The following is a 9,244-nucleotide window of genomic DNA, read 5'->3' as shown; positions in this document are numbered from 1 at the left end:
GATTGCCCAGGGGGTATAGCAAAAAGGGTGGGAATCTTAGGGACCATCTTCGAATCCTAGGTACCATAGCCCCTCACTTGTGTCCCATAGATTCTGATCTGTTGATTGAGGATAACACTCCATTTTCAAGACTGTTATAAGCTTTACAGGACTGCTTTTCACTCATTAGAAAAAAGTACGACCAGTGTTATTTCATATTGTTAAAAAAAAGAAACAGGCCCCAAATTGATTCACTTGTGCTAAACTCACGTCAGCAAACCAAGACTTAATATCTAACCTACTTGTAGTTTCAGCTTCTCCCAGCAATATGACCTTTAACTAGTTAATCTGGAATTACCTGATCAGCTCTGGTGAAGTAATCTGCATGATAAACACCCCCCTTCCCCAAAGGAAGGTGACATGCCTGAAACAATCTATAAAAGCCTTCCATTCTGTTGAGCTCCTTGAAGCTCCTGTCTGCTAGATGGGATGCTGCCAGAGTCATGAATTGTTGAATAAAGCCAATTAGATCCTCAAATTTACTCAGCTGAATTTTGTTTTTTAACAATATTAATCCTCATTGGGTTCCACTGTGGTATTATAGCCTTGTCCTAAGTCCCTGTTCACTATGAAAGCTTGCGATAAGGAACTCTGATGCATCTCCCTGTTGCTGTATCTTTAGCCACACTGCATCCATAAAGTGCTTTTTATCACACAGCTTCAACTTCTGTTCCACCACTTAGTGTGAAACTTCAAAGCACTTGGAGGGGCTGCTTTATAGTGGATCCACCTGGAGACCCGCAATCAACACATTTGGGGCTTCTGCTGTCTGTAACCCAGCCCTGCAAGGTATCAGAGCATGATAAACACATCCTGAGTCCCAAATGGTGGGGTGACAGCCACTGTTAGTACCTGAGATTTTAGGTGGTAGGCAGATAGTTCTGTTTTTAATTGCAATTTATATGTTTTAGAAAAATATGTCACTACTCAAACCCATGATTTTAAGGCATAAGCAAGGCTAAAGAATGAATTTAAGATTTTTTTAAAGTGAGTTGATTAGAAAGTACTTTTAAAATAACAGTACAAGTGGCTAGGACATAGCGAAAATCAAGATGGTGTTACTCCAATGCGGGAAACTTTGGCATATGAGATATTGACTGGTGACTAAGTAGTGAATGAACTAGCAGATTCAGTAAGTATAGAATAAATTATCCTAAGCGAGTCAGGCTTCGTTCTCACCAACATCTACAGAAGCCCACCAAGTGCCAAGCCTACCACGTGCGGGCAGTTGACTGCATGTAATACAGGCCCAATTAAGCAGGTCTCAAACCAGACTCAGGCTGTTGGGGTCGAAAGCTGGAGTGTGAGAGTAGAAGGTGAAGCGTTGTGGGGCGTGGCCAAACACCCTGCAGGTGCGTGCGGGAGCGTGGCTGGAGAGGGGCGGGTCCTAGCGGCGGAAGGCGGAAGCTGCTGCAGAGTCACCTGATTCAAGTAACATGGCTGTTACCCTTTAAGAACTGCGGTGCGGGTGCCAAGTGGGACTCCTGACCGCTTGGGCGGTCGAGGGCAGGTGTGCGGAGACGGGGAGCTGGCCCTGGTTCCGAGGCGGCGCGCGGCGGCGGCGGCGGCGGCGGAGCGAGACAGGCGGCCCGGGGCGGCGTGGTCCGTGAGCCGGCGCCGGAGGCAGCGCGGAGCCGCAGACTCCCCTAGCCCCGGCGCGGCCCGGGCTGCCGCGGGCTGAGGAGTCGCGGGGCTCCGGGGAACGCCCCGAGCTGCCACCATGAACCCCGGGAAGGATTTCGCGCCGCTTACGCCCAACACCATGCGCGCCCTGAATGACAAGCTCCACGAAAGCTGAAGGTGGCAGCGCTGGAGATAGACAGGTAAGAGCCGCGGGCACCCGGGATAGGCGTGGAGAGCGGAGCCGGGACTCCTTCCTGGTTCTGCAGGGGTCCCGCTCCTCCGGGCAGCTCCTCACGCCTTTGCAGCCAGTGTTGCTACTCCAGGTTTCAGGCCCTTAGGGCCGTGCTTAAGAGCAGGAGATTGGCAGTCCCAGCTTTGCTTCTGACTCTGTGACGTGGGCCAAGTTCTTTAACCTACTGATACCCCAAAGGGCTGCGGTGAGAATGAAGCGCCGTAACGTATATCTGGTGCTTAACACAGTGCCTGGCACATGGTGCGTCCTCAGTGTGGTCTCCATCAAAACGAGCAAATCAGAGACTGGCCTCTGATGCGAGGGAGATGGGAAGCGTGAGAATTTGCTAAGGATGTTGACCTGCCTCATTTCTTACCCAGCTTCTGAGAAGTGAAAGGGATAGTTAGTTGACCAAGTGGAGAAATAAGCCAAAACCTCAAGGCTCAGAGGGCTGTTTGTTTTACCTCTGTCATATCACGCTTCCCTGCAAGCGGAAGTAGGAATAATTTGACCTTTCTTGTTTCTGCAGTCTTATTACGTGTTCAGTAGGACCCTCTTATCTGTGGGAGATACGTCCCCAGACACCCAGTGGATGCCTGAAACCTTGCATGGTAGCAAACTCTATATATACTGTTTTTTCCTATACATACATATGTATGATAGAGTTTAATTTATAAATTAGGCACAGTAAGAGAATATCCCAATGGCCAGCATCACTAGCCTTGCACTTTAGGGCCATTATTAAGTAAAATAAGGGCTATTTGAACATAAGCACTGCGATACCGACAGTCGATCTGATAACCCTACTAGATGGGTAGATATCATATACAGCATAGATGTGCTGGAGAAACGGATGATTCATGTTCTGGTGGGACAGCAGGAGATTTCATCTCACCACTCAGAACAGCATATAGTTTAAAACTTAGAAATTGTTTATTTCTGGAATTTTCCATTTAATATTTTGGACCTGCAGTTGACCACTGGTAACTGAAACCTCGGATGACGGGGGACCACTGTACGTGTGTAACCACGATCTGACGTTTTGTTATTTTTCGCAATCTACAAAACAAGATGTTTGTGAACATTTTATTAAGATTTGTCTGCTGTTATCTTACTTTTGTATTTTTTCCAGCCAAATCGTTGTGATAAAGTCTGGTGGGTGGGTCATTTCAGAAGAGTGGAAAAGAGCAGGCTGTGAAACTGAAAGAATGCCAGTCTGGGCGTCAGGAAATACGGACTGTAGTCCTGCCCTGTCCAGTAGGGTAGCCACTGGCCATGCTTGGCTGTTTACATTTAAATTATTAAAGACAAAATAAAAAATTTAAATCGAGTTCTTCAGTCACACTACCCATATCTGACATATTCAGTAGCCACATGTGGCTGTCAGATACCATAATGGACAGTGTAGAGTTTAGAACATTTCCGGCACTACCGAATGCTCTCTTGGACCCCTCTAATCTAGTCTGTGGTGTGACATTCTTTGACCTCCAGCAAATTCCTTAACTCAGGGTTTCTTAATCTCAGCAATGTTGACATTTTGGGACAGATAATTCTTGGTTGTGGTGGGCTGTCCTGTGCATTATAGGATTTTTAGCAGCATCCCAGGTCTCTGTCCACTAGACACCAGTAGCTTTCCATCAGTTGTACAACCAAAAATCTCTCCAGAAACACTGCCTAATGTCCCGTGGGGATGGAGTCACCCCGGTTGAGAACCACTGCTTTAACTGCTTTGGGTTTTAGTTTCCTCCTCGGCTAAATGGTTTGGATTTTGCTAAGAGGACCCTCACATTCAGCCCTAACATCCAGTATGTCCAGAACCACCTAGCTGCTTCTCTCATCAAGCACCACTTTCTTGAATGCTCTCTTTTCCCACCACTAGTGGTGGTTACCCTGACTCTCACCAGTGCCAGCAAGTCGTAATGATAAGTATTGCTATAATGAGTAGGAGACCCAGAGCTGATGTATAGGCTTGGCTCCATATCCGTGGTTTTACCAGCTGATGCTACAGTGACACCTGTTTTGTCCATCACCCACTCTGTTTCTCAGGAATGTTCAGTTTTATCATAGCTTGAGTCATCGGTTGAGTCCTTGAATAGAGGTGTTCATCTCAGCATTATTGTTGCCTCCAACACATCTTGTGTAAGTGCTCTCACTCTGCAGGCTGTTCTGGAAGGGCTTTGTCTTTAATGGGGTTCATTTTGTGTGTGTGTTTTTTTTTTTTAAAAGCATGGATCATTTTTTTTTAAATTTTATTTATTTATGGCTGTGTTGGCTCTTCGTTTCTGTGCGAGGGCTTTCTCTAATTGCGGCAAGCGGGGGCCACTCTTCATCGCTGTGCGTGGGCCTCTGACTATCACGGCCTCTCTTGTTGCAGAGCACAGGCTTCAGACACGCAGGCTCAGTAATTGTGGCTCACGGGCCTAGTTGCTCCACGGCATGTGGGATCTTCCCAGACCAGGGCTCGAACCCGTGTCCCCTGCATATTAGCAGGCAGATTCTTAACCACTGCGCCACCAGGGAAGCCCCATTTTGTGTTTGACATTGCCCTTGGCTTGTGGAATCAGGGAAACCCCTTAGGGCCTTCACTGGACTATAAACTCCTTAAGAGCAGAGACCCTGTTTTATTTATCCTCAGCATTTAGCACAGTGCCTGGCAGCATTTGACGGTTGGCATCTAAATGAATGAATGTTCATACATTTTTGGCAGGGAAATAACATTGCAGTCTAAGGACCTCGCTACTCAAAAGTGTAGCCCGCAGACCAGCAGCATCAGGATCCCCTGGGGACTTGCTAGGAACAGATTCTCCAGCCTCACCCCAAACCTATGGATCAGAATCTGCGTATTTAACATGATCCCTGGTGCACATTAGAGTTGGAGGAGCACTGGCCTAGAAGACTCTACACTCAGTTTGGAGCCTTCTTCAGACATGTTTGGGATGAGGAGTGTCCTGTTTGATATCAGGGGCAGAGGGACTTGTGCTTCACCTGGGAGCTTTCTAGTGTCTCTGCTTATAAGGACACTGATCCTATTGGATCAGGGCCACACCTATATGACCTCACTTAACCTTAATTACTTCCCTATAGGCCCTCTCTCCAAATACTGCCACCAGGGTTGTATGAATTAGGGGGCAGGGTGGAACAATTCAGTCCATACCATTGATCATTTTAAAAAGTGATCACGTGTAAAACGCTGTCTGCCTTATTTGCGGGGAGGAGGATTTGGCCCTTGTACATCCCTCATCTCATTTATTTTGTGCAGCTGCCCTATGAGCTAGGTAGTGTTACCCCATTTCACAGATGAGGAAACAGAGGCTCCTTGAGGGTAAGGAATCATCCCAAGCTTTCAGAGCTAGAACCTGGATCTAAAAACTCAGGTTCTTCTGTCTCAAAAGGCTTCCCCACTACATGAATCGTTTTCCCTTCCGAAAGCAGAACATATACTTAATAAGTTTCATACTTGAACACCCCCATGGTAGTTTTAACTGCCACTTTCTGTTTTCTGGAAACCATCTCTGCTCGAGTGGCAGAACCAGTACTGCATGGGGTGCTGGAGTGAGGGATTAAAACTCCTAATAAGAGGAGGGTGTTTTATCTTGATGACAGGCCTCTCAGACACTAAAAACGCAGAGACGGATGCTTGGCTCGACTGAAGGACCCCAGACTCTAGACTCTCAAGACCGGGCTGTGTTAAGTGACCAGGATCTGATGGCTAAATGTGTGAGCCTGTTGTGCACAGTCCTGGAGAGCCTTTACCCCACAGCCTGGCCCCAACACGCCCACACAGCTTTCTCAAGGATAAGGCCCTGAGGCTAAGATTTTAGAATGGGTGTGGCAGGTTTTTCGGGGGCCCTGGGTGTCAGGGGTTATAGTCCCTGATGAGTCCCGAGGACAGGGATGGTGAGACCCCAGGCCCTGCTCTCCGGGAGAGTCTAGCGTGGGGGAGAAACGCCAGCAGGCATTCTGATAAGTGTGGTGGGTGCTCCCTCGCTGCGGTGACAGGGCCCTCACTGCAGGCTGGGAGAGATGATGCCCTTCGTGGTGACCAGGGATGGGCTCACTGGCAAGTCTCTGGTGTTCCTGAACTTTGAGTTCCCAAAGCCAGCAAATGGAGGTGCCCAGGCCCTGCGCCCTGAGAACACCGAAGCCCAAGGAGGGGCTCCAGGATCAGAGCTCCTGAGGGATGAGTCCCTGCCTGCTGGGGAAGGCAGGGTGGGGCGGGTGGCGTGGGGAGCCGGGATCCCTGGGGCTCTGTGATCAGATCAGGGTTGAACTGCTGAGTTTGACCTGGCCTTTTGGAGCCTGCCACCTCTGTAGGGAGACACTGTTTATTACCAAGTGACTTCAGGCAGATTTCGGAGTGTGGGTCAGAATTCCACCCGGCAGATTGCCTCATTCAGGGGTCACAGACTGGCAGCGAGGGGCTGTGTCCTGCCCGCAGACCTGTTTGGTTTGGCCTGGATCCCAGGGTATTTTTTTTAATAATATTTTTTTTCCTCCCTCTCTTGTGGGAGGGTTGGCATGTTGTCATTGTTTGAGGTAAGCGTGATTTTGCTATTGTCTTTTTTTGTTTGTTTTATTTTGGGGGTGGGGGTGTTGCTTTTTTTAAAATTTATTTTATTGAAGTGTAGTTGATTTACAGTGTTGTGTTCATTTCTGCTGTGCAGCAAAGTGATTCAGTTACACAAAAATATACATTCTTTTTTTAATATTCTTTTAAAAATATTTTTTAAATATTCTTTTTTGTAAATATCCTATGGTTTATCATAGGACACTGAATATAGTCCTCTGCACTATACAGTTGGATCTTGTTGTTTATCCATTTCGTAAATAATAGTTTACATCTGCTAATTCCAACCTTCCACTCCATCCCTCTCCCACCCCTCCCCCCCTCGGCAACCACAAGTCTGTTCTCTGTGTCCCTGAGTCTCTTTCCTTTTCGTAGATAGGTTCATTGTGTCATGTTTTAGATTCCACATATAAGTGATATCATATGGTATTTGTCTTTCTCTTTCTGACTTCACTTAGTATGATAATCTCTAGTCGCATCCATGTTGCTGCAAATGGCATTATTTCGTTCTTTTTTATGGCTGAGTATTATTCCATGGTATATATGTACCACATCTTCTTTATCCATTCATCTGTGGATGGACATTTAGGTTGTTTCCATGTCTTGGCTATTGTGAATAGTGCTCCTATGAACATATGGGTGCAGATTAGAATTTTGTCTGGATTTATGCCAGGGAATGGGATTGCTGGATCATATGGTAGTTCTACTTTCAGTTTTCTGAGAACCTCCATACTGTTTTTCCACAGTGGCTGCACCAACTTACATTCCCACCAACAGTGCAGGAGGGTTACCTTATTTCCACACCCTCTCCAGAATTTGTTATTTGTAGTTTTTAATCATGGCCATTCTTTTTTTTTTTTTTTAACATCTTTATTGGGGTATAATTGCTTTACAATGGTGTGTTAGTTTCTGCTTTATAACAAAGTGAATCAGTTATACATATACATATGTTCCCATATCTCTTCCCTCTTGCGTCTCCCTCCCTCCCACCCCTCCAGGCGGTCACAAAGCATGGAGCCGATCTCCCTGTGCTATGCGGCTGCTTCCCACTAGCTATCTACCGTATGTTTGGTAGTGTATATATGTCCATGCCTCTCTCGCGCTTTGTCACAGCTCACCCTTCCCCCTCCCCATATCCTCCAGTCCGTTCTCCAGTAGGTCTGTGTCTTTATTCCTGTCTTACCCCTAGGTTCTTCATGACATTTTTTTTCTTAAATTCCATATATATGTGTTAGCATACGGTATTTGTCTTTCTCTTTCTGACTTACTTCACTCTGTATGACAGACTCTAGGTCTATCCACCTCATTACAAATAGCTCAATTTCGTTTCGTTTTATGGCTGAGTAATATTCCATTGTATATATGTGCCACATCTTTATCCATTCATCCGATGATGGGCACTTAGGTTGTTTCCATCTCTGGGCTATTGTAAATAGAGCTGCAGTGAACATTTTGGTACATGACTCTTTTTGAATTATGGTTTTCTCAGGGTATATGCCCAGTAGTGGGATTGCTGGGTCATATGGTAGTTCTATTTGTAATTTTTTAAGGAACCTCCATACTGTTCTCCATAGTGGCTGAACCAATTCACATTCCCACCAGCAGTGCAGGAGTGTTCCCTTTTCTCCACACCCTCTCCAGCATTTATTGTTTCTAGATTTTTTGATAATGGCCATTCTGACTGGTGTGAGATGATATCTCATTGTAGTTTTGATTTGCATTTCTCTAATGATTAATGATGTTGAGCATTCTTTCATGTGTTTGTTGGCAGTCTGTATATCTTCTTTGGAGAAATGTCTATTTAGGTCTTCTGCCCATCTTTGGATTGGGTTGTTTATGTTTTTGTTATTGAGCTGCATGAGCTGCTTGTAAATTTTGGAGATTAATCCTTTGTCAGTTGCTTCATTTGCAAATATTTTCTCCCATTCTGAGGGTTGTCTTTTGGTCTTGTTTATGGTTTCCTTTGCTGTGCAAAAGCTTTGAAGTTTCATTAGGTTCCATTTGTTTATTTTTGTTTTTATTTCCATTTCTCTAGGAGGTGGGTCAAAAAGGATCTTGCTGTGATTTATGTCATAGAGTGTTCTGCCTATGTTTTCCTCTAAGAGTTTGACAGTTTCTGGCCTTACATTTAGGTCTTTGATCCATTTTGAGCTTATTTTTGTGTATGGTGTTAGGGAGTGATCTAATCTCATACTTTTACATGTACCTGTCCAGTTTTCCCAGCACCACTTATTGAAGAGGCTGTCCTTTCTCCACTGTACATTCCTGCCTCCTTTATCAAAGATAAGGTGACCATATGTGCGTGGGTTTATCTCTGGGCTTTCTATCCTGTTCCATTGATCTATCTTTCTGTTTTTGTGCCAGTACCATACTATCTTGATTACTGTAGCTTTGTAGTATAGTCTGAAGTCAGGGAGCATGATTCCTCCAGCTCCGTTTTTCGTTCTCAAGATTGCTTTGGCTATTCGGGGTCTTTTGTGTTTCCATACAAATTGTGAAATTTTTTGTTCTAGTTCTGTGAAAAATGCCAGTGGTAGTTTGATAGGGATTGCATTGAATCTTTAGATTGCTTTGGGTAGTAGAGTCATTTTCACAATGTTGATTCTTCCAATCCAAGAACATGGTATATCTCTCCATCTATTTGTATCTTCTTTAATTTCTTTCATCAGTGTCTTATAATTTTCTGCATACAGGTCTTTTGTCTCCTTAGGTTGGTTTAGTCCTAGATATTTTATTCTTTTTGTTGCAATGGTAAATGGGAGTGTTTTCTTGATTTCACGTTC

General features: G+C 45.3%; 1 protein-coding gene across 4 annotated transcripts in view; it reads left to right on the top strand.

The window, feature by feature from the left end:
* Positions 1 to 1,514: 1,514 nt before the first annotated feature.
* Positions 1,515 to 9,244, top strand: part of LOC114885786 (protein VAC14 homolog) — a 69,146-nt gene continuing 61,416 nt past the window's right edge. The window contains exon 1 of one of the 4 annotated variants that reach the window (XM_029206094.1): positions 1,515 to 1,862. The gene's annotated coding sequence lies outside the window, so the exon portion shown is untranslated. The remainder of the gene's footprint in view (positions 1,863 to 9,244) is intronic. The other 3 variants (XR_003791185.1, XR_003791186.1, XM_029206075.1) reach the window with 3 other exon arrangements.

This window comes from Monodon monoceros, unplaced genomic scaffold (assembly GCF_005190385.1).
Source record: "Monodon monoceros isolate NGI ecotype Baffin Bay Population unplaced genomic scaffold, NGI_Narwhal_1 Super_Scaffold_10, whole genome shotgun sequence".
Taxonomy (NCBI): Eukaryota; Metazoa; Chordata; class Mammalia; order Artiodactyla; family Monodontidae; genus Monodon; species Monodon monoceros.
The sequence above is the reverse complement of the archived record's forward strand: the minus strand, read 5'-3'. Positions and strand labels throughout refer to the sequence as shown.